Source organism: Zonotrichia albicollis, chromosome 9 (genome assembly GCF_047830755.1).
Source record: "Zonotrichia albicollis isolate bZonAlb1 chromosome 9, bZonAlb1.hap1, whole genome shotgun sequence".
Lineage (NCBI taxonomy): Eukaryota > Metazoa > Chordata > Aves > Passeriformes > Passerellidae > Zonotrichia > Zonotrichia albicollis.
The window spans coordinates 14553287-14579503 of record NC_133827.1 but is presented as its reverse complement, the minus strand read 5'-3'; the positions used below and the strand labels follow the sequence as shown (position 1 = coordinate 14579503).

General features: G+C 51.2%; 1 protein-coding gene and 1 long non-coding RNA gene across 3 annotated transcripts in view; both read left to right on the top strand.

Annotated features, from left to right (window-relative positions):
• The window catches only part of LOC141730043 (uncharacterized), a 511185-nt gene that overhangs the window by 367129 nt on the left and 117839 nt on the right, over positions 1 to 26217 (top strand). The gene's annotated exons all lie outside the window — the stretch shown is intronic.
• Positions 19545 to 25136, top strand: LOC141730117 (uncharacterized). Of its 2 annotated transcripts, XR_012581570.1 has the most exons (3): positions 19545 to 19689; positions 23378 to 23590; positions 24612 to 25136. It is a non-coding gene; the product is annotated as an uncharacterized LOC141730117 (long non-coding RNA). The 2 variants fall into 2 exon arrangements; XR_012581569.1 differs by lacking the exons at positions 19545 to 19689; positions 23378 to 23590 and adding an exon at positions 23597 to 23976.

Below are 26217 nucleotides of genomic sequence, written 5' to 3'. Positions count from 1 at the left end.
GACAGAGACTGAAAGTTTTAACCCCTTTCTTTCATGATTGGGGCCTTGCAAAAATGCTAATCCTCCTCGAAGCTGAATAAGAAGGGAGATAGGAGATGAGATGAGACAAGGACCTGGCCCGAAGAATGTGGAGATGATTGAATGGGGAGAGATGATTTGGAGTGGCCTTTTGGCTGGACTTTTCTTGTAGCCATAGACTCAGTTTATTCCTGTGACACAGAGACTGCACTTAGGGGGAAGCAGTGGCTCAGAACCAAGAGGGTTCATCGTTAAAACCCCCCGGCCCCAGGGGGTTGGAAAACTATGGGAGAGACAGATGTCCCAAAGCAGAGACTGTGCCTTTTTAGAGTGAGACAAAGCATCCTTAAAAGACAACCCTAAAAGCAGCTCTGATCCATGCACAGTGGTGAGAGCACTGAGCATAGAAAGAAGATGTCACAAGCGGCAAAAGAACATTTTTCCGAGCAGTGCCGAGTGACATGAAAGCACACGAAGTTTCAGCGTGTTTCCAGGGGAAGCCTATAGAACAAGAAAGACTCCTCTCCTCTTCATGAACTGAAGTTTGAGTATACTAAAGTGTAGTGCCAAGCTGAGCAGTTAGTGATTTGAGAGAATGTATCAGATTGAGAAAGTCAAGTAGTGGAAAAGAAGAAAGTAGTTTTTTGTAAAGTTTTCAATTTTTTTTTCTTTTCCTTATAGTTTTTCCCTATTTTCCTGTAGTTTAAGTAATAAAGTGTTCTTTATGTTTAAGCTAGAGCCTGTTTTGCTTATTCCTAGTCACATCTCACAGCAGACACCAAAGTGAAAGCATTTTCATAGGAGCACTGGCTCTGTGCCAGGCTCAATCCATGACAGAAACTTTGCTCACCAAGCAGAGGTAAATTTGTAGAAGTTTGAGAAAATCCATTTGGGTAATCCCTGGGTTTGAAAGTGTTGGGTTAAAAAGTCAACCTGCAATACTGTGACTCAGAATGGGCAATCAAATCCTGGGATGCCTTCAAGTCACCATTACTTGTGAAAAATCTCCTCAAAATAAAAAATAGCTGAGATGTCCTGGGATGCTAAGGGAAACCTATTTCCTACTCACATGTGCTCTTCAGATCTTCCACATGGCAGAAATGCAATCCAAACCTATAAATCCAAAGTCTGATGGGCCCATTCTAAAGCTCCTCAAAGACACGGTCCTGTCGAACATCAGACGACATGTCTGTGCTGAGTCACCACAAAAGAAAGCTAAGCCAAGGCTCATGATTCCATGGGTGAACAGAGTTGATTTGCAGAGGAGTTGCGTGCACTTTATTCCCCCTCCCATGTAGGATTTTGTTCCGCTTTCAAGATGCTTCCTGGGTCTGCCTCAAGATTTTGACAAAGGGAGTGACTGCATCTCATTTGTACTGGGATGTGGCTATCCAAATTTCTTCAGGGAATCTTAAAGGGAGCATGGAGCTTGAGCAAACATCTGTCCCACTGCAGCTTTGGACTGTTCCAAAGGGGCCTCCTTTGGGCTCGACATCTGCAGGCCATTGCAGAGCAGCGGGCTGCAGGCCGCTGCCAGAGCTCCAACACAACAACAGTGTGGCAGCCCAAGAATCAGCGCACGTCTCTTTGGGATGTTCTGAGACTTTCAGTTGCCAGAGAAACAGCAAGCAGGACCAGAGGAGCTTTCCGTCAAGACCTAAGCCAGCGTCTCCATGACAGAAAGGGAGGACAGCCTCCAAAGGGAGTCAGAGCAAAGGCCAGCATGCACCCACGTGCTCAAGAAATGACTGCAGCCTAAAATACTCCCGGAAATTTATTATCTTTTCTTCCTTTTCCCTCTAAATGACATTGAAGAAGTGAGACTTTTCAGAACCAGCTTCGATGCTACCTAGAAGAAGCAGACTTGCTTTCAGGCAAAGCTTTTGGGACCACAAGGCATGTTTGCTTGGATTCCTTGGATGTCGCTTGGCTGGGTGCATTTTCTGAGTTCCCCTGGGATGCCTTGAGCACTGCCTTGTCAGGGCACCAGGGTAGCTATAGATTCAATGGTGTCAGGAACCCACGTCTTAAGAGAGGAACCCACTTGCCACGGCAAAAAGTCCAAATATGGACCACACTGGACAAATTCAGACCAGCTTTATTATTATTATTATTATTATTATTATTATTATTATTATTATTATTATTATTATTATTATTATTATTATTATTATTAACACATGAGCCTCAGAACATTGTTAGATGTTAACAGCAGGCTGGTCTAATGGGAAATGCCACAGAAGGTGGGATAAAACGGAATGACATAAAATCATCTCAGTTTAGATTTCAGCCAATCACACCAAAACAAGACATATTGACAAGCTTTCCATCCAACCTTATAAAACATACGTAATGGTAGTTAAAACAAAGACTATTTCATAAGAAACAAAGAACAGAGCTCTATTCACAGTAACCTTCTAAAGATATACATTAAATAAACTTGTTGCCCTCCTAAAGCCAAATCTACAAAGTCATATTGTTATTTGTCACGTCTACTGCTTTATGAGTGAGGAGATCTTGCCAAGTTTTCTTTGGCATCAGCTGTACAGAAGGTTGGCTTGCTGGGCACAAGAAAGCCACAGAGCAGCTGCTATTGTGAGGTCAAGGCAGCGGTGCCACGTCACAGTGCTGGCAGCACAGCGTTGTCCCGGTGCGCGCAAGGCCTGCTTGTCCAGAGCTGCTCTTGTGCTCGCTCCCTACAGGAGGATCCTTGTGCTCAAGGAGTTTTCAGCAGACAGCCTGCACCCCGAGAGGAGTCTGGGCTTTCCCTTGGGTGGCATTCAGTGTGCAAACCCGCATAGCGCTGCCAAAATGATTGGGCAGGTCTGTGCCGCGGTTTGCATGGTCTTTTCTGTTGTCTATTCTGGCTACTACCTGACCCAGCTGACTCGTAAGTAAAGGTTTCTCCTGGCACTGGCATCACCCAGCTTTTGCTTCACTCTGCTCTTTATGCCACACCATTGGCCCACTTTATTTGGGAACAAAATGGCCATGAACATGCTGCCGCTTTGGTCAATGTCCTGCCAGCAGCATCAGCTAAAAAGGGGGCATCTGTATACAGGGTGGTGGGTGCAGAGTATTTGCCATGCAACCTGCAGCAGTTGCCTTCCCTCCCCGAGAGAGTGCGCGGCAGCGGAGTCTGTAATTTCCTCTGCTTGCTGCTTCAAGCAAGAGAAGCTGCAAATTGCAGACTCTGCCGGGAGATCCTCAGAAGTACTTCTAGTAACTCAGTGGTTCTCTCCAGGAGTGAAGGAAAGCACCTTTTGCTCCAAATTCTGCCCCTTAGAGGCCTTGGCTGTGTGATTTGACCCTTTGATGGTGTGCCAAGACTGCGATTCCCTTGGCCATGCAGCACAAAGTCCAATGCAGGGAGGGTTTGTTGCTGAGCCCAGCAGCTGTTCCTGGGCTGCTTCAGCAGGGAGCTGCCCCAGGGAAGGGGCCCTTTGTGGAAGCTTTGCTGGGCTATCATCTTCAGCCAAGGGATGGGAATTAGGGCATGCCATTTAAAAGAATATCTATCTAAAATGCAGGAACGAGAAGAGGAAAATGCTGCTTGAGCTGCTGGGCACAACAGAAGCTCAGAGTGTTGAAGAGCAAGGGGCATTTCCACCACCATGTTTCTATTTCTCTCTTGGCAAAAGAGGCCCAAATGTAGACAGAGCCTACTATAGCACCCTTGTTGTTCTCTTGCTTGCTGTAGGAAAGAGCTGTTGCTCTGGGAGGCATGGTGGGAAAGGGAAATGCTCTGTGTTGGGACTGCCTTGTGCTGTGCAAGTGGCCAGCACAGGCACTTTTCTGAGGGCCTCTTGTTCCTTTTCCCTGGCTCACTGCAGGTCACCTGACACATGGATGGAGGCAAGCCTGTCCTTTGGTGAGTGGCAAAGGAAGCTGTGACGTTGCTGGCGTGTGAGAATTGTGCGGCAATTCTGCCAGCTCGGCCTGTTGCAGTCGAGTGTGGAGTGGAGTGCCAGAGTGGGAGGCTGAAAGAAAGGCAAACTGCCCGGTGGCATCAGCAGCAGCAAAGGGAGCACTGGCTGTTTTCTGATTTCCAGGGAAGAGCCTTTCAAGAGATGAAAGGCAAATGGGACAGCCCCAAGGCATCTTGCTTCTAGGCAGCAGGGAAGCTCAAATGCACAGCAAGATGGAGTAGCACCTCATTCAGCCAACTTCCTTGGGTTTTCATGCCTCAGAGTCCCACTTGGATCACAGTCTATGATTTCCCCTTCTTCTGGATCCTTTTCCAGCTCAATAGAAAGCAGCTCCTAAGGGACTGGCTTTTGCCCATCTCTCTCACTTCTGTCTGTCTGCAGGGCTCAACAGCAGGGTCAGCAGCTCCTCTGGCTGCCTCTGTCATTGAGGAAGAGGCTGAAGAGGAGCAAAGGAACATCAAGCCTCCAGCTGCTGTCCCTCCACAGCCTGAACATGCAGAGCCAGTAAGTGACAGGTGAACTTGCCACTGCCTTTGGTGCAGGGCCAGGCTTCCAGTTTTGGAGCAGCCCTTGTTGCTGGTGGCTGAAGATGCTGGCGGCTGTGTGCCTGCTGTGATGTAGTGCTGCTTCAGGACAGCCAGGCAGCCCTGGCCAATGGGTTCTGAAGTTGAACATTTAAGCTGGGATGCTGAGAGGACCCAAGAATGTCTCTTGGCATCACACAGGAGGCAGCATTCAATGATTCTCAGTGTAGGAGTCAGCCCCTTGTGCGCGTTGTCAGTGCAGGCTGCCTGTGGTCAGCAGACAGAGCAGCCCAAAGATGCAGTTGACAGCCTTGCAGGGGACCTGGGAGACACTGACCCCTGGAAGGGACCTGCTGTGTCCATGGACTAATTAGCTTCAGGCTGTGCTTCACTTCCAGCCGCTCAGAGCAGAGTTTGGAGAGGAGAATCCTTGGCAGCCCTACATTGTAAAGGGCAGGTGGGTCTGGGCAGGGCTGGAAGGCATCTCTGAAGGGCCACTCCCTAAAGACTGCCAAGGAGAGGGGAAATCCGGGAAACACATCACAGAAGGGACATGCTGCGGGCTTCTGAGCAGACCATTGCATGCCAGTTCCGGGCTGATTTCATTGGCCAGGGAAAGGAGGAGGAGGAAAGCAACGAGGCTCTAGGGCCCTGCTCTGATCTCTTTGGATCTTGGCAGCTCCATGGCTACGTTGTTGCCAGTGTCTTGCAGAAAAGCTGCAAACACGGAGAATGGAGGTGGCCGTGAGGGGCTGGATCCAAGCAGCCTTTGGGCTTTTCCCAGAGTTGCCTTTGAGAAGGAGACATGGGAAACACCCCAGCTGGAGAGGCCTGGCAGTGGCTGACAGCACCTTGCCAAGGCCTTGCTTTGGCCGTGCGCTGCGGGGAACGTGTGCCAGCCACGCTTCTGACAGGCAATCCTTCCTTGTCCCAGCTCAACACAGGCTCTGCAATTCAACCTGGTGCCGCTGGAGCAGCGTGGCCTGCAGCAGCCAGCTCACCCCCCACTGCTGGCACTGCCTGCAGCAGCGCAGCCCAGCAACCCAAGATGAGGCAGGAGCAGGGCCTGAGGACACTGAGTAAGTCGGGTGCATTTTTTGTCTGCCAGAGCAGTGTGTTGTGTGCGTGTCTGGGTGTAGGCTGTGCCAGAAGCTGCCCCTCAGTCTCAGAGGCACTTAGGGCTCTCTACAGAACCTGTTGTTGTGCTTTGAGGCAGCGCGGCAGCGCTCAGGGAGTTCCTGCTGCCTGTGAGGGTGGCTGGGCCTGGCTTGGGTCTGCCTGGGCTGCCTTCTGTGCCAAAGACAAAAGCAGAGATTGTTTCTGCTTGAGCAGAAGGCTGGCACCTAGCAAGTGACTAGGCCCCAGGGAGCTCTCTGGCCCCAGCTGTTTTCGGGCTCCCGTTCTTACTCCTCCTCTGTCTCAGACACTTTGTGCCCCTGGCAGTGGACCCGCCAGTGATAGTGGGTGTGACTGCAGAGGCTGCAAAGGCCCTTGGTTACCTCTTAGGGCCCCCTTCTTAAGGGCTCCTCATTTTGGCTTATGGCATGGGATGGTGCGCTTGAATGAAATCAAGGCCTTCTTGGAAAGGCCACATGATGAAAGGTGGAGAAGATGGCCCTCCCACTTGCTGGTCTCAGCAGCTGGAAGCCAAGGGACCACAAAGGGCCAAGAGCTGCTTGCAGCGGGGCTGCCTTTGGGAGGCTCTTGGCAGCGGCATCTCTGTGTGCAAATGAGCGCCCTGCACTGCTTTTGTCTTTCAGGGAGCATTGTGAGTGTGGGCCAGCCAACAAGCAAATACACGGCATTTGAAGAACTGGGACGAGGGTAAGCATGGCGTCGGCTCCTTTTGTAAAAGTGTGGGCCGGGTCTTTGGCTGGTGCAATATCAAGTGTGAAGTCAGGCAAGCTTTAATCATGGTCAGGCTCTGGCTTGACCTCCTGTCGTTTGCCTGGACTGCTCGGTCAGAGCAATCCGAAGGCCTGATCAAAGACAAGTTGATGCTGGCATTGTCTTGCTCGCAGCAATGAGGAGCAGGAGCTGGGAAACCCCCTGCCCCTGTAGCTTTCTGGCCTGAAAGAGCACCTTGCCATTCAAGAAATGTCAGATTCTCAAGGACAGTCTTCTGATTCTAATTGTTCACACTTTTTTGACACACACGTGCATGCACACCCGCACAAGGAGGAGAGTTCCCCTAAGGTTTGGAAATGACCTGGCTGGGCATGTGCCTTGGAGGTTTCCAGCGGCCCTTGGTCTTCATGCTGCATCTTAGTGTTCCCTTGGACAGGCTGCCCCGCATGGCAGAGGGCTCGCGGGCTGATGTGCTGTTGGCCAAAGAGATGCCGCAGCCAGGCATTTTCTAAGGAAGGCATGGAGGCAGCCTGGGGAGATCTGCTGCCTAGGCTTGATTCCAGTGCCAAGGGCTGAAGGGCTCTTTCTGCTGCTTTTGTCTTTCCAGGGGGTTTGGAGCTGTTTATAAAGCCCTTGACACCAGCAGCGGACAACAGGTAAAGTGCCAACACCCCTGAGCCCAGAGCCTGCAGACTCTCCCTGCTGGTTTTGTGATGAGGCCTCCAAACCCCATCTTGGGAGATTTTTGGCTCCCCTCCAAGGTCTGTGAAAATGGAAAAATAGTGATCAAAGTTATTTGCTCCTCAATCTTGCAGTGACAGAAAAAGGGTCAGTATCTCTAAATTGAATGAGGGTGGATTTACATTTGTTAGAAGGAGGAAATATTTTACCATTATAAGAGTGGCACAAAACTGCAGCTGTTTCTCCAGAGAAGTGGATTCCCCATCCCAGGAATTGTCCAAGATCAGGAAAATTTGTGCAGCCTGACCCAGTGAAACCCTCTCATCCACAAAGACAGAATTCCTGTAGTGTGGGTTCTCTGATGTGCTGGGTGCCCTCACAAGGCTTCTGGCCAGAATGTCTGCTGAGGGCAGCCAGGCTGCTGCAGGGGCAGTGACCTCACAGCCATCACCATGGCAGCCCTGTCCCCTGGGCCTGGCTCTGCCCTTTCCTCTGCCCCTGCCTTGGCTCTGCTGGCATGAAGAGTTTTGTCATAATATCTTGTCCCCAAGGTGCTGGGGCCAATGGCTGCCCAGTCAGGCTCCTGGAGCAGAAGTGGCTTTTCAGAGCCCAGCCAGGAATGAGCCCTGAGGCAGCAGCTCTGCAGTGGTGGCCACCAGGCCAAGCTGCCAAGGGAGGCTTCTGGCCATGGCCTGCAAGCAGCTGCTGCTGCCAAGGTGCCTTTGGTGCCTCAGGCTCTCCCTGGCCCAGCTCCCAGCACGGCACTCTGCCCTTGTGCCCGAGCCCTTCCCTGTGCTGGGGCTGGTCTGGGGCTTTTCCTGCAGCGGGACCTGCCCTGCTCATGGCACAGGAAAGGCAGTTCCTGCTGGAGAAGGAGGCTCTGCCTGCAATGGCCTCCAACAACCTCAGCAGGACCCTGTTGACTTCAAAACTGCTTCCTAGAGCACTATATTCTAATAATTGTTATAGCTCCTGAACTGTGGAGTAAATAACTGTGCTAGTGATCTTTCCATCTGATCATGATCAGGATAAGCCAGAGACATATTTAAGTAAATTAATCTGGTATTCTATCATTAATCCTGCGGGACAAATTGTGTTAAAGTTGAATTTCACAGTTTAAATCTTTTACACCTTTGACAAATTCTGTGGCTGGGATTGGATCCAGCCACTCCCAGTCTCCTCTCTTTGAAGGAATTTTAGAAGTCTAGGGGCCCTGCAGGGGTTAGAGGAACCATGGTGGCTGTTGGGTGTCATTTCTCCACCTCATGATTTAGCAGGAGTTTTTCCAATAAAGAAATGAAGCTTTTGCCTGAAGCTCCCACTGTGCCCATGACAGGAACCCCTGTGAGTGTCTGGGACATCCCAGCTCTTTGGCAGCCTGGGGACTCCTGGGGTGTCACCGTGGAGCCCCCGTGAGTGCCTGTGACAGATCGGTGCCTTTGCAGCCCAAGGTGCCCTGGGATGTCACCATGAAATGGTTGTGACTGCCTCTGACCACAGGGCTCTTTAGCATCCGAGAAAGCCCTGGGAGGTGTCCATGAAGCCCCTGTCTGTGCCTGTGACATTCCAGCTCTGGAACAGACTGGAGACTCTTGGAAAGTCCCCATGGAACCCCTCTGAGGGCCTGTGACAAATCTGACCCTTAGCAGGCAATCATCACCATCCCCCTGTTGCTATGGTCAGTTTCCATGGCAACCATCACCACCCCCCTGTTGCTATGGGCAGTCCCTCGGAAGCTCCATGGATACCCCATGCCAGGGGTGGTTGCCATGGACACCAGCTCAGGCCTGCAGCCACAGCCCGTTGCCATGGCAACCATTGGCAGCCCCATCCCCAGGCTCATGGGATCCCAGAACCACAGAATTGGCTGAGCTGGGAGGGACCCATCAGGATCCTCCAGTCCAACTGCTGGCCCTGCACAGGACACCCCAACAATGCCAGCCTGGGCCTGGCAGCGCTGTCCAAACGCTGCTGCAGCTCAGAGAGCCCTGGAGCTGGGACCCTTCCCTGGGGAGCCTGGGCAGGGCCCCAGCAGCCTCTGGGCAAAAAACCTTTTCCTGAGATCCAACCTGAGCCTGCCCCGACTCAGCTGCAGCCGTTCCCTCCACTCCTGTCCCTGGGCACCAGAGGGAAGAGGTTCCCACAGCCCCAGCCAGGGACCCGCTCCCAAGGCTGTTGCCATGGCCACCAGGGCTGGGACCAGCTGGGATGCTCGGTTTCCACGGGCCGGGGTTCAGGAATGGGATTCCCCAATTTCCTGCTCCTGCTTAAACCGCGCTGCCCTCGCTGCCCTTCTGCCTCCCATGGAAAGCACAAAAGGCAAAGATCCCAGGCTGGGATAAGAGCAATTTATTGGGAACAGAAACGAGATAAGGAACGAATGGAACAGAAACAATATTGATAACAGAAGGGAAAAATAAATCTTTGACAGGGAAAACTACTACACAACTCACTGAGTCTTCCTGGCCACAATTTCCCCTGCCTGGAAAGGACATCCTTCTCCTTTGGGAGTGAGGGAGAGAGTACCTTCCCTGCCCCTGGCAATGACCAGAGGTGGGAGTGAATGGATTGACACATCCATGGCCAGACCCTCATGTTCCTCAATCCCATATCATGTCATCGGCAGGGGCAGGAAAAGGGACAGGTGTCTTCACAGCATGGATCATGGGGAACATGGATCCTCAGGACTCTTCCCAGTGTGGGCCCTCTAACTGGGGATGAAGCTGGAGCGGTGCCTGCAGCTGGGGCATTTGCAGGGGTTCCCTTACCAGTGCCTCCGTTGGTGTCTGGTCAAGTGACAGCTGCTGCTGAAGCTCTTCCCACACTGGGGACACTTGTAGGGCCTCTCCCCAGTGTGGATGCGCCGGTGCCTGATGAGGTGGGAGACACAGCTGAAGCCCTTCCCACAGTCAGGGCAGTGGAAGGGCCTCTCCTCTGTGTGAAAATGCTGGTGGCAGAGGAGATCGGAGCTGATCCGAAACTTCTTCTGACACTGGAGACACTCGTAGGGCCTCTCCCCAGTGTGGATGTGTTGGTTGATGGCGAGGGCGGAGCTGTAGCTGAAGCCCTTCCCACATTCCCCACACTCGTAGGGCCATTCCCCAGTATGGATCACCTGGTGGCTGATCAGGGTGCTGCTCTGCCTGAAGCTCTTCCAACACTCCAAGCATTTGTAGGGTTTTTCCCCATCATGAAGTTGCCCATGAGCCACCAGCTCTGAGCTCTGACTGAAGCTCTGTCCACCATCCTGGCTCAGGGTGGGTCTTTCCTCCTCAGAGCACACTGGGCTGGGTTTGCAGCCCCTCCTCCTGTGGGATCTCTGGGGATTTTCCTCCCCAGTGGAATTCTGCACTGTGGAATCACTCAAAACGGCCTCTTCCACGAGGTTCTGCCACGGGGATTTGTCCTCCCTGGTCTCCATTATCAGTTTCTTGTCTGGGGGAGGAAGGACAAGGAGAGGATGGGATTTCCCTCCATGCCAGAGGGAAGGGGAAGGAGATCCCCCAGTGCATCCCTGTCAGGATGGCATTGGCAGCACGGTTGTCCTGCAGCTGGGGGCCATGATGGGCTGGGAGATGGAGCAGGAGAGAGGGGGAAAGGGGCACTGACTTGCTCCTCACGTGCCTGAGTTTTCCACGGCATTGTCTCAGTTTGAAAGACAGATGTCTGCTAAGGAAGGCAGGAGACTCCCTTGAAATGGAAAATGTAAAACCCCTCCCTCTGAATTATTATAATTTTGAAATTAAGGTGCTTTTAGACAAAGATATGGCAATTGGAATGACAGTTCTAAACTAGGAAAATTAAAAATACAAATGCAATAGTACAAAAAAACCACCCACTGACAGGGCCAGAATATGACCTGACACTCTGTTGGTCAGGGTATTGGTAGCAGTCCCATTGAGTGATGGCTGCAGTGCTCCTGCATTGACAGGTGTGGTTCTGTTGGATCAGTGATCTTGTAGAAGGGTCTAGTTTTCCTCTGAAGGTCCAGTGGCAGTGTAGATGGGCCTGGTCTTCCTGGTCTTGGAATCCAGTAGATAAGAAAGCTGCTCCTCTGGGAATCCAGTAAGAAAAGGCTCCCTGTGTTGTTTGAAATCTCAGAGTATATCCAGTTAGGAATGCTTGGCTCCTCCCTCTGGCTCTGGGAGGAGCCTCTTACAATGGGATGATGTAATTTTATCAGTCATGCAGTGACACTCAAGGACACTAAATATTTCTTCACCCAAGCAGCTGCTTCCGCCCTAGTCTTATTCTCCAACATAACCAACACATGATACACTGGACAATGAGACATCACCCAACTTTCCCACCCAACATCCTGCCTAATTCTTACCTCAGCAATCGCAATAAAACTAGGACTAGTGCCATTCCACTTCTGATTCCCAGAAGTACTCCAAGGCTCTCCTCTCACTACCGGCCTCCTCCTATCCACCCTTATAAAACTTCCCCCAATCACACTACTCTACATGACCTCCCCCTCACTCAAGAAGGTATCTCCCCAAATGGAAGACTGATTGTGGAAGAGATGAAGAAAACTGCCCAATTAACAGAAAATAACTGCTCCACAGATAGGAATAGAACACACACACTCATTTCCAGTCTAAGACAGTGGCTCAAGTGTTGGTGTCCTGGACAGAATTTTGGATTCATTGATCTCAGGGCAACTTTTACAGCTCCTGGCCTGCTGGAACCTGATGGGCTCCATCTCTCTGCTAAGGACAGAAGGTTTTTAGCTCATGAACTGGCAGAACTTGTTGAGAGAGCTTTAAACTACGTTTGAAGGGGGAAGGGGATGCGGCTGGGCTGCTGGAAGCAGGCCCAAGAGTAGTAAGCCTGAGTTAGAGATGAAATCAGCAGCCCAGTTGAGGTGCACCTATACCAGTGCATGCAGCATGGGTAACAAACAAGAAGACCTGGAGGCCATGGTCCAACAGCAGAGCTGTAATGTAATCGCCATCAGGGAAACATGGTGGGATGACTCACAGGTCTAGAGTGCGGCACTGGATGGCTACAAGCTCTTCAGGAGAGACAGGAAAGGGAGAAGAGGTGGAAGGGTGGCCCTTTATATTAGGGAGGCTTTGAACACCATAGGTATTGAAACTAATGATGATGAAGTTGAATTCCTATGGGTGAGAATTAAGGGGAAGGCCAACAAGGCTGACATCCTACTGGGAGTCTGTTATTGACCACCGAACCAGGAAAAAGAGGTGGACTACTCATTCTCTAAGCAGCTACAGAATGTTTCAGGTTCATCAGCTCTTGTTCTTGTAGGTGATTTCAACCTGCTGGACATCTGCTGGGAGCTCAATGCCGCTGAAAAAAGGCAACCCAGGAAATTTTTAGAGTTTGTGGAGGATAACTTTTTGCCATAGCTGGTGAGTGAGCCCAGCAGGGGAGGGACAGTGTTAGATCTGTTGTTTGTAAATAAAGATGGTCTGGTGGGAGATGTGGTGGTTGGAGGCTGCCTGGGGAACAGTGATCATGAAATTATAGAGTTCTCAATATTTGGTGAAGTCAAGAGGAACATTAAGAAGACTTTTACACTGGACTTCTATAGGACAGATTCTGGCCTGTTTAGGAGACTTATTCAGAGAGTTCCTTGGGAAGTAGTCCTTAAAAACAAAGGAGTTCAGGAAAAGTGGACATGCTACAAAACAGAGATCTTGAGTGCACAGGAACTGACGTCCCTGTGTGCCAAAAGGTGAATCAACAAGACAAACATCCAGCCTGGATGGGCAAGGAGGTTTTGGAGGAACTCGGGAATAAAAAAAGGATGTATCATCTTTGGAAGGAGGGTCAGATCTCTCAGGAAGTATTTAAGAGGGCTGCTAGAGTATGTAGGAAAAAAATAGGGTGGCTAAAGCTCAGTTTGAGCTTAGAATGGTGACTTTTATAAGGGATAATAAAAAATGTTTTTATAAATATACTACTGGTAAAAGGAAGAGTAAGGCCAGCCTTTGTTCTCTGTTGGATGAGGGAGGGAATTTAGTAACTGCAGATGAGGAGAAGGCAGTGGTGCTTAATGCCTTGTTTGTCTCAGTCTTTAGGGGGAAGATGGCTCAGGACAGCTGTGCTCCTGGGCTGGTAGATGGGGTCAGGGAGCAGAATGGGCCCCCTGTTATCCAGGAGAAGGCAGTCAGAGAACTGCTGAGCTGCTTGGATATTCATAAATCCATGGGACCAGATAGGATCCACCCCAGAGTGATGAGGGAGCTGGCAGATGAGCTTGCCAAGCTGCTCTCCCATCATTTAGCAGCAGTCCTGGCTCACTGGTGAGGTTCCAGATTACTGGAAGCTGCCCAATGTGACACCCATTCACAACAGGGGTGGTAAGGAGGATCCTGGTAATTATAGGCCAGTCAGTCTGACCTCAGTACCCGGTAAGGCAATGGAACAGTTTATAGTGAGTGTCATCACCCAGCACTTACAGGATGGCCGAGGGTATCAGATCCAGACAGCAGGGGTTTAGGAGGGGAAGGTCGTGTTTGACCAACCCGGTCTCTTTTTATGACCAGGTGACCCTCCTGGTGGATGCAGGAAAGGCTGTGGATGTGTCTGTTTGGATTCCAGGAAGGCCTTTGGCACTGTCTACCACAGCACACTCCTGGAAAAGCTGCAGCCCAGGGCTGGGACAGGAGCACTCTGTACTGGGCTCAGAACTGGCTGGATGGGCCCAGAGAGTGGTGGTGAGCAGTGCTGCATCCAGCTGGCAGCCAGGCACCAGGGGTGTCCCTCAGGGCTCTGTGCTGGAGCCAGCTCTGTTCAATATTTTTATTGATGACATGGATTAGGGGATTGAGCCTTTCATTAGTAAATCTGCAGATGACACCAAGCTTGGAGTGTGTGTCCGTCTGTTGGAAGGTAGGAGGGCTCTGCAGAGAGACCTGGAACAATTGGAGGGATAGGCAGAGTCAATAAGATGAAGTTTAATCAGTCCAAGTGTCCAGTCCTGCATTTTTGGCCACAATAACCCCCTGCAGCGCTATAGGCTGGGGCCTGTGTGGCTGGACAGTGCCCAGGCAGAAAGGGACCTTTGGGTACTGGTCAACAGCAGCTGAACATGAGCCAGCAGTGTGCCCTTGTGGCCAAGAAGGCCAATGGCTCCTGGCCTGGATCAGGAATGGTGTGGCCAGCAGGAACAGGGAGGCCATTCTTCCCTTGCACTTGGAACTGGTGTACCTGGCATTCTTCCCCTGTACTGTATCTTGAGTGCTGTGTCCAGTTCTGGGCCCCCCAATTTGGGAGGGACACTGAGGGGCTGGAGCATGTCCAGAGAAGGGCAACAAAGCTGGTGAGGGGTATGGAGCACAAGTCCCGCGAGGAGTGGCTGAGGGAGCTGGGGTTTATTAGCCTGGAGAAAAGCAGACTCAGAGGTCTTATCCCTCTCTGTATCTTCCTGAAATGTGGTTGTTGCCAGGTGGTGGTCGGTCTCTTTCTCCAGGTAACAACTGACAGAACCAGAGGACAGAATTTTAAGTTGTGCCAGAGGAAATTTATGTTGGATATTAGGAAAAAGTTTTCGACACAAAGGGTGATAAAGTATTAGATTGGTTTGCCTGGGGAGATGGTAGAGTCACCATCCCTGGATGTGTTTAAAAAAAGATTGGATGTGGCACTGGGTGCCATGGTCTAGTTGAGTTGGTGTTGGGGATGTGTTGGACTCGATGATCTTGAAGGTCTCTTCCAACCCAGTAATTCTGCGATTCTGTGACTCAATGATTGTAATGGGTCCCTCCCAGCTCAGCCCCTCCTGCAATTCTCACCCTTTGGCTCAGCCTTTGTGACCCCTTGAGGCGCTGGCAGGGCTGATGGGGACAGAGCAGGAGCGGGGCAGCCCCAGCGTTCCCCTGTGTGTGACAGCCCCAGCGTTGCCCTGTGTGTGACACCCCAGCGGTGACAGCCCCAGTACCCCCTGTGTGACAACCCAGCAGTGACAGCCCCAGTGTCCCCTGTGTGACAACCCAGCAGTGACAGCCCCAGCATTCCCCTGTGTGTGTGTGACACCCCAGCGGTGACAGCCCCAGCACTGCCCTGTGTGTCACACCCAAACAGTGACAGCCCCAGCGTTCCTCTGTGTGTGACACCCCAGTGGTGACAGCCCCAGCGTTCCCCCTCTGCAGTTGCTCCAAGGGAAGCATCCAGAGCCGTGTCCAGTCCATGGAACTGAGCGGCCACTGCCCAACCCAGCCTGGGCTGATGTGGATTCTGTTATAAATGAGACTAGGTCAAATATTCAAGCAGCAATCAATTTATTAATTAATATGGTAAAGTAGGAGCAATAAAGCAATGGGTACAGTGGGGGAAGTTTTCCCTAGGACAGCACACCGATTGTTGAGGCTTACAGGTATTTATAGGGGCACACATCAGCTTTCTCAGCAGTTTCTATTCCAAATTTTTACTCATCAGCAGTTTCTATTCTCAATTTTTACAACACAATTCTATACCTATTGTGATTTAGTTTTTCTCAGGATGTATCCCAGAAAGGAGTATCCCCAGATGCTGGTGATTCGGTTTCTGAAAGAAGGAAGAAGTCTCCCTGACGGTGTGGTCCAGCTCTCCAGATGTGGGTCCACCTTTTCAATGCAAGGACTATAAACCTCATAACAGTGATGTCCAGCCCCGCCTTGGTTGAAACTATTAATCCTTGAGTTGATGTTCATCCTCCTTTCACAAGCTGCTTTTCACTGTTTTTTTAAGGTGTGAGATAAGCATGTTTCCTTTTATATATTCTAAAGCTATAGTTTCAAAGATCCTTACTACAAGCAATATTCTAAATTCTACTTCAAAAGGTTATTATTGCAAAACGCTAGCAACATCCTTAAAGCTTTAATTCAAATGCTCCTAAATCAACTTCAGACTTATAAAGGTTAATTACGAACAAAGGATAGGCTCAAAGGCCTTATTCCATGCTTTACTTTCCTCAGTAATTATTAGAATTGTCTATATAACTGTCCCATGGTCGGTTTCCACCCATATTACAATCACAAATACCACGATGCCTGTATGTACCTGACATGGAACACAGCTTTGTATTTCACAGGGGGGCACAGGGATGGCTCCTGTGAGAAGCTGCTGGAAGCTTCCACTGTGTCTGGCACAGCCAATTCCTGGTGGCTTCAAAGATGGACCTGCTGCTGGCAAAGCCTGGGCCAGTTACAAATGGCAACAATGCCTCTGTGATAACAGATTGAAAAAGAAATCAAAATAGAGATTGTGGTGCAGTTTTAAATCCAGTCAGAGGGAGAACGTGTGAGAAGAACAACTCTGCACACATCCAGGTCAGTGCAGAAGGAGGGGCAGGAGGTGCTCCAGGCCCTGGAGAGCCAGGCACCCTGCAGGAGAGCCATGGAGAGAGGGGCCCTGCTCCCAGGCTGGAGCAGCCTGTCCCTGGAGGAATGCACCCCCTGGTAGAGTGACCCCTGCTGCAGCAGTTTGGGAAGGACTGTTGTCCCTGGCATGGACTCACACTGCAGCAGTTTGCAGAGGGCTGTTGCCCCTGAAATGGACTCACATGGGAGAAGCTCCTGCAGAACTGTCTCCCTTGGGAGGGACCCACGGTGCAGCAGAGGAACCACTGCTCTCCCTGAGCAGGGGCAGAAGCCATGGGTGATGAACTGGCCATAACCCCCATTCGCTGTCTCCCTGCACTGCTGGGGTGGGTGCCAGAGCTGGAAGGAGGGAGATGAGGAGCTTATTTTATTTCCCCTTTTCCTGCTCTGACTTTGTTAGTAATAAATGAATTTCACATCTCTAAGCTAAGCCTGTTTTTCCCAGGACAGTATTTGATGAGTGATCTCATCCAGTCCTTATCTCAACCCATGAACCCTTTATTAAATTCTCTTTGTCCAGCTGCAGAGGGGAGTGAGTGAGCAGCCCACATGGATGCCTGGCATTTGGCCTGGGTCAACCCACGACACCTTGTTATCACAGGGTCACAATGGACCCTTGGCTCTATGGGGTCTCATTGGATCCATCAGGCCCTGCAGGGCCACTTCATTCAACCAGGCCCCAAAGTTTCACAGTGGTCTCCAGGATTCCATGAGGCCCTTCGATGTCAAAATGGACCTTTGGATCCCTGGGGGCCCAGTGTCACAATGGGCTCCTTTGGTTCTACAGCTTCACAATGGCCCCTCGGTTCCATGTGTCCTGCACTGTTCCATGAATCCTTAGTTCCATGGGGTCCTGTAGGGTCACAATGGTCTCCTTGGTTTCGTGGTGCCACAGTTGCCATAATTTCCATGGTATCACAACTGCCCTTGGATCCCAAGAGGCCCCACAGTGTGACAATGGCCCCTTGCTTCCATGACACCCTGTAGTGTCACAATGGTGCCCATGATTCCATCAGGCCCTGCAGTGTCACCGTGGACAGTTGGTTCAATGACACTCCACAATGTCACCACGGCCCCTTGGTTCCACAGAGCCCCACTGTGTCACTGTGGTCTCCTTGGTTCCAAGGCTCAGAAGTGCCAGAATGACTCTTTGGTTTCATCAGGACTTGAAGTTTCAAAATAGTCTCCATGGTTTCATGTGTACCTCCTGTGTCACAAGAGACTCTTGGTTCCCTGAAGTTCTCCAATGCCACTATGGGCCCTTGGTTCCATGAGGTTTGGTAGAGTCACAATTGACTCCCTGGTTCCATGAAGCCCTGCTGTGTCACAATGCCCATGGTTCCATGAGTGTCCATGGTGTCACCACGGTCTCCTTGGATCCCCAGTATCACCATGGTCTCCTTAGCACCATCCAACCCTTGTAACAAGAGATAGGGAGCCATTTTGTGCCTTAGATGAAAGGCTGCAGAACTCATGGCTGTGAGGCTGCGTCACTTATAAGAAACAAAAACCACCTGAATCTGAACGCCAAATATCATCTCAAGTACCTTCAATCCCCACCTTGACAGATGTAGAAAATGCAAACAGAGATTCCACAGTAAATCAAAAAACAGGGACCACATTTGGAATGCAGGCAAAATACATTCAAGTGCATTCAAATGCACTCGATATGATGGGGAGGTGATGATCCCCTATTCCAAGAGTGAACTTAACAAGGGCTGACTATTGAGGGAACTGCAGAGAACCACAATATAAGAAAGGAATGTGGCACAGGCAATTCTGGAATAGGGACACCAGAAGGCAAGAGCAGATGAAGCAGTGCAGTCGCCACCAAGAAGATCACGTTCACACGCAGTGGGCAGCAACCCCATCAGGCCGTGTCACCATCCCCTGGTACAAGGGGGGTCACGATGGTTTGTTTCACTGATCTCAGGGTGCAAAGACACATAGCAGGGGACTTTCCGTATTAACCAAAACAAATGCACCTTTTATTGAGTGCCCACAGCAGATGCAACAAAAGGATTAGAAAGGAGATAAAGGATAGAGAGACAGAGAAAAGGAGGGGGGGAATAGCTGCCAACAGAGAGATGAAATCCTCGTGGTCCGGCCAATAGATCCGTCTGGCCATGTCAGGGAGAGTCTCAAAGCCTTTGGTTAACTCTTTTATAATCTACCGCCAAGAGGGGAGCAGGACGGCACATGGAGGGAACAGTAGAGAATAAATCCATTGGGAACAGGTACAGACAGTCCAGTTCTGAACAGCACAAAAAGGTGCCAGCAGTGAGCGGGGCCCGTTGTTTCAGGACTGGTTCCTATAGGAAACCTCCTGCTTCCCATGGCAGACATCCCGCTCCAGTCAGGCCAGCACCCGTGGGTTAGAATTTGAAGGGTCTCATCTCAGTCCTTGGGGGGCCTTCAATCTCCATCCTTGACGGTGGCTGTGAGGCAGATGAAGGATCTTGGACCGTCTCTAACAGACTGACATCCCAAAACATAGTAGTAATTATGCATTTCCCCTTAAAAATATAAGTTTTGGAATTAGGAAAATTATAACTATTTTTCTTATTTATAATACTATTATTCTATATTTGTAATAAGAAATTTTAATATTTATATCTAAAAATCCACAGCTTTTCAGCAAGCAAAAAATTTAATGGTCATTAGTTCTAAGTAACACAATTCCCAACATTAATTCATTGAGAAGTGTGGCTATTGATTTTTCCTTCTTTATGCTAATCAGTCCTATTTTAAATACTTTTGTTATCTTTTTTATCATTTTCAAAGACAGGATAAAAGGGGCCACTTTGGGGTCCGTGGAGGCATTTCTGGGGCACATTTGGGGCAGTTTTGGGTCTGGAGAGGGAATTCAGAGAGAACCTGAGGATCTGGATGACACTTGGGTGAGCCGAGTGGGCACTTGGAGGGGCACTCAGGGATTCTGAGGGACAGTTCGGGGTCCGGGGCAGCACTTGGGAGTCCAGGGGGGCGCTGGGAGGTCAGGGAGGGGAATTTGGGGCCCTTTAGGGTCCGGGCGGGCCCTTGGGGGGCTCTGACGGGGCTCGCTGGAGCGCGGGACGTGATGGGAGTTGTAGGCGCGGGAGGGGGGTGTGTAATACAGTTTAACATGGCCGTGGAGCATCACGGGAGTTCGAGGCGCAGCTGCAATGGCTCTTAGAGGGGCGCGTGACGTGACGGGCGATGAAGTCCCGGCTGGAAAAGCACTGGACATGCACCGCGGAGCATGATGGGAGACGAAGTCCCGGAAGTGGCTCCAGCCCATTGTTTGGGGGTCCGGGAAGGCACTTGGCGGACACTTCTGCATCCGAGCCGCGACTTGAGATCCTCGGGGGAACGTAAACGGTTCGGGAGGGCTTGGGGGGAGCTCCGGGAGCTCTAACCGGGCTCTTTAGGGCGGGGGCACGGCAGGAGTTTTACGCGCGGGACTGTGTTCTGAGGGGCTCTGGGGCCGCGGGGGAGGAGAGGAGATGAATTCCCAGAAGTGGCTGCACCGGGCATCTGTGGGGTCTGGAGCACTCAGGGTATCCGGGGACGCTTTTGGGGGGTCCCGAATGGGCGCTGAGGGGGCACTGAGGGATCCTGGAGGGTCAGGGGGGACACTTAGGGGACAAAGGGGTAGCGGATACCGGGGGTTCTGTAGAGCGCAGGGCATGACGGGCGTTGTAGTCCCGGCTCCAATGGGGCTCAATCAGGCCGCAGGGCATGACGGGAGTTGTGGCTACCGTAGGCACCGTTCCCGAGTCTCCGATCTCTGGCGCTGATTGGCTGCTCGCGGTGATGGGCGGGAGTCTCGGCAAATGGGATACGGTAGAGGAGGGAACAGCCCATTCAACTTATCCAGTCCCTCCCAGTACAGCCAGTTCATCCCCAATGCAGACCAGTACAACCCCAGTACAGCCCTGTTTATCACAAGTAGAACCCAGTACGAGCCCAGTGCCCCTCCAACCCTCCCAGTACAGCCCAGTCCCTCCCTATACACCTGAGTTTATTCCCAGTCCCTCCCAGTTAATCCCAATGACATCCACAGGATGCCCCAGTGTCCCCAGTCTTCTCAGCAATGGCCCCACTGTCCCCAGCATGTCACAGTATCCCCGAGGGTCACTCCCAGTATGTCCCAGTGTCTCCCACAGCGTTCCCAGTGTTCCCCAGTATGTCCCAGTCCTCCCCAGTGTTTCCAAGGACAGTTTCATTTCTCTCGGTGGCCGTGGCAGCCAAACCCAGCAGAGGGGTCAGTGCAGTGCCCATGGCCACAGCCCCTTGCAATGCCCAGTGCAGCTTGGGCTGATGATCCACCCTCACAGCTGGCCCAGGGCAGCTCTGCAGTGCCTTTGGTGGCACCTGGGGCTGGCACACACCTGAGCAGTGTGTCTGTTCGCACTGGGGAAACTCAGCAGTTTGAGATTGCTGCAAAAAGTACAAAATGGGAAAACCCCTCTCAGGCTGAGTGCAGCCAGCTCTGCAAGCACAGCAGGGCCCAGGGCAGTGAGGACAGACAGGATGGGGCTGGGCAATGTGGAGCAAGGTTGTCCACACTGGGTCAGAGCTCCAGGCACAGCTTCTGTGAGCAGGCCAGAGCTGCTGAGGAGAGACCCTGGGTCAATATCAATCACAGAATGCTGCAATCACCTCTGCTCTAAGGAGAAATTTAATAAAGGACACCCTTTAAAAGAGGAATGTATATTTTATTACTGCTCTTTGAAGTCTTTCTCCATAACTGGACTAGGAAAACTTTAATGACCCTCTCAGGGCTTTGCTGTTGTTTACATCAGACTCAGTCCTTGAGAGTGTCTTCAAAAAACTTCTCCAGAACTCAATGTTAAATTTAGTCTCCAAATTTTCTTGAAGTTTTAATGGCTCCCACTGAGGGACACGACTGCCTTCCTCTGCCTCGCCACACAAAGGCTCCTTCTGGGGGGACATGCTGCAACACAGCCCTGCCCTGGCAGGGAAATTCCTTTCTGTTTGGGTCCTGTCTGGCTCTCCCTATCTGCCCTCTGCATTAATTCTTTCTTTCTCTGGCTGTTCTCTATTATGCTAAAATGATCCACCATCTCTGAAACCTCCCTTCAATCCCTCCCAGGTCTCCTCTGCTGTCCTCAGTTTCCACTCCACTCAGCACAGAGCTGCTCTCATCTGCTATTTCAGAGGGTATAATTTACTCAGGCCTGAGCTCTAGTGAGGGATAACTCCCAACATCACATGGACATGTAATCCTACCAGTGTGTTGTTTAAATACAGTCACTAAATGTGAATTACAATTTACCCATTTCCATAAAACACACCCCAAGTTCCCAGATTCAGTTCATGTTTTCTCTATCCCTGCACCCTTCAGCCAGATGTCTTCATCTTCCCTCCAACCATCCTTGCTGGGAAAGCAGCCCCTGCGTGCCTTGTTCCTGTGCTGAAAGTTCACAGGCACAGTAAAAACTGAATGAACCCTTTTGGTATCAGCCCAAGGCTCTGTGTGGGCAGACAGAGGCAGGCAGGAGGCAGAGCTGTCAGCAAAGGAAGGGCGCAGCCAGGTGGGGCAGCCGGGGGGATGCCGACAGCCTGCAGGGACAGAGGCGCAGGGCAGGGACACCGTGGGACAGCCTGGGCTGCACAGGGCACAGGGATGGGCAGCAGCTGCAAGACAGCCCTGCCAGAGCCACCTTGGGCAGCACTTTGGCCATGGCTGCTGGGCCTGGGCCTGAGGCCACGAGGGGACAAGTGACCCTTGCAGGCCTGGGGCCTCATTGCCTCCTTGTCCCTGCTCAGCAGCCTGGGAGGGGCCGCCCCATACTCCTGCCCTTGCCATTGCACATCCCCACAGGCCAGTGCCCATCCCGGGAAGAGCCCTGAGCAAGGAGGGAGGGACAGCATCTGCCTGGCCAGGGGCTGGGGCTCAGGCCTTGGCCCTTGGCATTCCTCAAACACATCCAGCTTTGCTCAACACCAGAGACACCTTTGCCTTGCTTGTCCCCAGCTGTCATCACTGCCTCCAGTGTTCTGCTCTAACTGGAACCTGGGGACACTTTCCCAGTGGTGTCCCTCAGTGGGAGCCATTAAAACTTCAAGAAAATTTGGAGTATAAATTTAACTTTGTGTTATTGACTCTCAAAGACTGAGTCTGATGTAAACAACAGCAAAGCCCTGAGAGGGTCATTAAAGTTTTCCTAGTCCAGTTATGGAGAAAGTTTTCAAAGAACAGTAATAAAATATACATTCCTCTTTTAAAGGGTGTCTTTTGTTAAATTTCTCTTTAGAGCAGAGGTGATTGCAGCATTCTGTGATTGATACTGACCCAGGGTCTCTCCTCAGCAGCTCTGGCCTGCTCACAGAAGCTGTGCCTGGAGCTCTGACCCAGTGTGGACAACCTTGCTCCACATTGCCCAGCCCCATCCTGTCTGTCCTCACTGCCCTGGGCCCTGCTGTGCTTGCAGAGCTGGCTGCACTCAGCCTGAGAGGGGTTTTCCCTTTTTGTACTTTTTGCAGCAATCTCAAACTGCTGAGTTTCCCCAGTGCGAACAGACACACTGCTCAGGTGTGTGCCAGCCCCAGGTGCCACCAAAGGCACTGCAGAGCTGCCCTGGGCCAGCTGTGAGGGTGGATCATCAGCCCAAGCTGCACTGGGCACTGCAAGGGGCTGTGGCCATGGGCACTGCACTGACCCCACTGCTGGGTTTGGCTGCCACGGCCACCGTGAGAAATGAAACTGTCCTTGGAAACACTGGGGAGGACTGGGACATACTGGGGACAATGGGGCCATTGCGGGGACGACTGGGGACACTGGGGCATCCTGTGGATGACATTGGGGGGGAACTGGGATGAACTCTGCTGTACTGGGGTTGTGTTGGTCCATACTGGGGAAGAACTGGGCTCTACTGGGAGCGACTGGCGAAGTTGAATGGGCTGTTCCCGTCTCCACCGCATCCCATTTGCCGAGACTCCCGCCCATCACTGCCCAAAGCCAATCAGCGCCTGGTTTAGGACCTCGGAAGCGGTGTCTGATATTAGCACAACTTTTTTTTTTTTTTGCCTGCAACTCCAGTCATGCACCGCAGCCTGATTGAGCCCCTTTGGAGCCGGGACTACAACGCCCTTCATGCCCTGCGCTCCACAGAAGCCCGGGACCCGCCACTGCTTTGTCCATTAAGTTTCCGCCAGATCCTCCAGGATCCCTCAGTGCCCCCTCAGCGCCCATTCGGGAGCCTCCAGAAGCGTCCCCGGATACCCTGAGTGCTTCCGACCCCACAGATGCCCGGTACAGCCACTTCTGGGAATTCATCTCCTCTCCCCCGCCGCGGCCCCAGAGCCCCTCAGAACAGTCCCGCGTCTAAAACTCCCGCCGTGCCCCCCGCCCTAAAGACCCCGGATAGAACTCCCGGAGCTCCCCGCGAGTGCTCCCGAACAGTTTATGTTTACCCGAGGATCTCAAGTCACGGCTCGGACGCAGAAGTGTCCCCCAAGAGCCTTTCCGGACCCCCAAACCAAGGGCTGGAGCCACTTCCGGGACGATAGCTCCCATCATGCTCCGCGGCGCATGTCCAGTGCCGTTCCAGCCGGGACTTCATCTCCCGTCATGCCCCGCGCCTTCACTTAGAGCCATTTCAGCTGCGCATAAAACTCCCATGATGCTCCGCGTTTCCGGTAAACTGTATTAGACCCACAGCTACAACTCCCATCAATCTCCACGCCGCTGAAAGCCCCATCAGAGCCTCCCAAGGGCCCGCCCGGACTCCAAAGGGCCCCAAATTCCCCTCCCTGACCTCCAAGGCCCCCCTGGACCCCCAAGTGCTGCCCTGGACCCCGAACTGTCCCTCAGAATCCCTGAGTGCCCCTCCAAGTACCCACCCGGCTGCCCCAAGTGTCCTCCAGACCCTAAGTTCTCTCTGAATTCCCTCCCCAGACCCAAAACTGCCACAAACGTGCCCCAGAAAGTTCTCCATGGACCCCGAAGTGGCCCCTTTTACCCTTTCTGTGAAAATGAAAAAAAGATGACAAAAGGATTGAAAATAGGACTAATTACCATAAAGATAGAAAAATCAGTAGCACACTGGTTAATGAATTGATGAAGGGAATTGAGTTACTTAGAACCAATGACCAATAAAATTTTTGCTTGCAAAAAATATGGATTTTTTAATATAAAAATTAAAATTTGGTAATACAAATATAGAATAATACTATTATAAACAAGAAAACATAGTTATCATTTATTAATTAATTACATTTAATTTATTGGAAAAATGCATAAATTTTTTATGCTTTGGGATGTCATTCTGTAGGACACAGTCCAAAGATCCCTCATCTGCCTCACGACCACAGTCAAGGACAGAGATTGAAGCCCTCCCCAAGGACTGAGACTGAGACCTTTCAAATTCTAACCCAGGGGTGCTGGCCTGACTGGAGCGGGATGTCTGCCATGGGAAGCGGGATGTTTCCCATAGGAGCCAGTCCTGAAACAACGGACCCTGCTCATTGCTGGCACCGGTTTGTGCTGTTCAGACCTGGACTGTCTGTGCCTGTTCCCAATGGATTTATTCTCCACTGTTTCCTCCATGTGCTGTCCTGCTCCCTCCCGGCGGTAGATTATAAAAGAGCCCTGAGTTAACCAAAGACTTTGAGATTCTACCCGATGTGACCAGATGGATCTATTGGCCAGACCACGAGGATTTCATCTCCCTGTTGGTAGCAATTCCCCCAACCCAACCCTCCTTTCTCTCTCTCTCTCTGTCCTTTATCGCCTTTCTAATCCTTCTGTTACATTTGCTATGGGCATGCAATAAAAGGTGCATTTGTTTTGATTGAAAGTCTCCTGCTGTGTGTCTTTAGGTATTGGAAAATAATGATAAATAAAGTACACAGAGTTCATAGGATAAAACGTAGACACCAGCCCCGGGATGGAGAGTGTGCCTCTGTCTGACCTGCTGAAAAGATCTCGGCAGGCCAGAGAAAAAATGTTATAGATAAGAAAAAATAAACAACCTTGGAAACCAGAGCCAAAGAATTCAGACTCCTTCTTGGAAACATCAGGCTGGGAAAAAAGGATTCTTGGGGTCATCCCCGACTGCAGGGAACCCAAGTGTCATGGTTTGGGCTTGGCACAGAGCCAGTGCTCCCGTGAAAACACTCTCTGGGGTCTGCTGTGAGATGTGACTAGGAATAAGCAAAACAGGCTCCAGCTTAAACATAAAGAACACTTTATTACTTAAACTACAGGAAAATAGGAAAAAAACTATAAGGAAAAGAAAAAAAATTTGAAAACCTTACAAAAAACACTTTCTTCTTCCCCACTACTAGAATTTCTCAATCTGATACATTCTCTCAAATCGCTAACTGCTTAGCTTGGCACCACCTTTTAGTATACTCAAACTTCAGTCTATGAAGAGGAGAGTAGTCTTTCTTGTTCCATAGGCTTCTTCTGGAAACACGCTGAAACCTCGTGTGCTTCCATGTCACTCGGCACCACGCGGAAAAAGTCTTTTTGCCACTTGTGACATCTTCTTTCTATGCTCAGTGCTCTCACCACTGTGCATGGACCAGAGCGGCTTCTAGGGCTATCTTTTAAGGATGCCTTGTCTTACTCCAAAAAGGCACAGTCTCTGCTTTGGGACATCTGTCCTCCCCATATTTTTCCAACCCTCTGGGGCCAAGGGGTCCCCACGATGAACCCTCCTGGTTCTGAGGCACTGCCTCCCCCTAAATGCAATCTCTGTGTCACAGGAACAAACTGAGTCCATGGCCACAAGAAAAGTCCAGCCAAAAGGCCACTCCAATCATCTCTCCCCACTCAGTCATCTCCACATTCTTCGGGCCAGGTCCTTGTCTCATCTCATCTCCTATCTCCCTTCTTATTCAGCTCCGAGGATGATCAGCATTTTTGCAAGGCCC